The 1,095-nt window shown below is 39.4% G+C and overlaps 1 protein-coding gene across 5 annotated transcripts in view; it reads left to right on the top strand.

Annotated features, from left to right (window-relative positions):
• nfixb (nuclear factor I/Xb) overlaps window positions 1-1,095 on the top strand; it is a 143,818-nt gene that overhangs the window by 1,092 nt on the left and 141,631 nt on the right. The gene's annotated exons all lie outside the window — the stretch shown is intronic.

Below are 1,095 nucleotides of genomic sequence, written 5' to 3'. Positions count from 1 at the left end.
GTACGTGCTATGTAAACCAATAATTTTCTCATTTATGCAGTCAGCTTTCAGATTCATTGTAGTTGTTCATAGATTTAATGATACACAGAGAGAACTTTAAAGCCAGGATTAGTGGGCTGACTTTACCCACTGTATCATTCTTGTGTGTGTTAGTTATTTACTTGTAGCTAATGGGTAACAGTCACCGAAGAGTTTGCCAAGTCCCTCCACCTACCTGTATATGTTTACTGTCACAGTTAGACTCATTATGGCGTTATGGTTATTTTTAAATAAGGGAGTTTGTCTTGCTGAAGTTCTGAATGTATATTTGTAAGTGTTGTTGCTGTTAGGAAAACATAAAACTCCTCAATAGTTACATAACATGTTGCCAAGATTTCTTTCCAACCTCCTGGCCAAATCGGTGTCCAGCCCTCTCAGTTCACCACCGGATGCCCACTGCCTTCTGCCGTTTTATCCACATGGAGAACATGCCTCCTCTTATTGCAGTGGTCTCTGATGTGGCGCTGTCAGTGGACTATTTATAGCCACGTACGTTAAAGATGAATGCTATTGATAACAGTGTAAGTAGCTAATAAAGAGGCGTCATTGATCCCTCAGGACCCCAATCCCACCTAAAGGCATAGTTTAACATAGTTTGGAAACTTGGCTTTGAGAGGTTGGAACTTCTTGTTCCATTCAATTATGTGCCTATTTGGTTTGTGCGTAATTACGCACAGCGGTTTAGCTGGTCTTAATTACGCAGGTGATTTATTTCTGCAATTCAGGGAAATCCTGTGACATCACAAGGTGCAAATTTGGGACACATAACCTGGTCATCTGGTCACTGTTAGCTTTCTTTCAGGATGTTCTACATTTGAGATTTTATTTGTTGGTTTCCTTAGAATTTGAATTGGCTTTGGACTTTCCCAAGAAAATCTGTTAGCCTATTGTTTCCTATTTTATCCCCGTTCACCCTTAACAGGATATTTGTTTAAACTGGCAAATGTATTCCCTGTGAGGTTGTGAAAACATGCATTTGAACGCCGCGCTTGTAGTTTTCAAAATCAGTAATAAGAAGTCTGTTTTGTACAGAATTATGATATATAGCTCACACAT

Source organism: Seriola aureovittata, chromosome 17 (genome assembly GCF_021018895.1).
Source record: "Seriola aureovittata isolate HTS-2021-v1 ecotype China chromosome 17, ASM2101889v1, whole genome shotgun sequence".
NCBI classification, from domain to species: Eukaryota; Metazoa; Chordata; class Actinopteri; order Carangiformes; family Carangidae; genus Seriola; species Seriola aureovittata.
The sequence above is the reverse complement of the archived record's forward strand: the minus strand, read 5'-3'. Positions and strand labels throughout refer to the sequence as shown.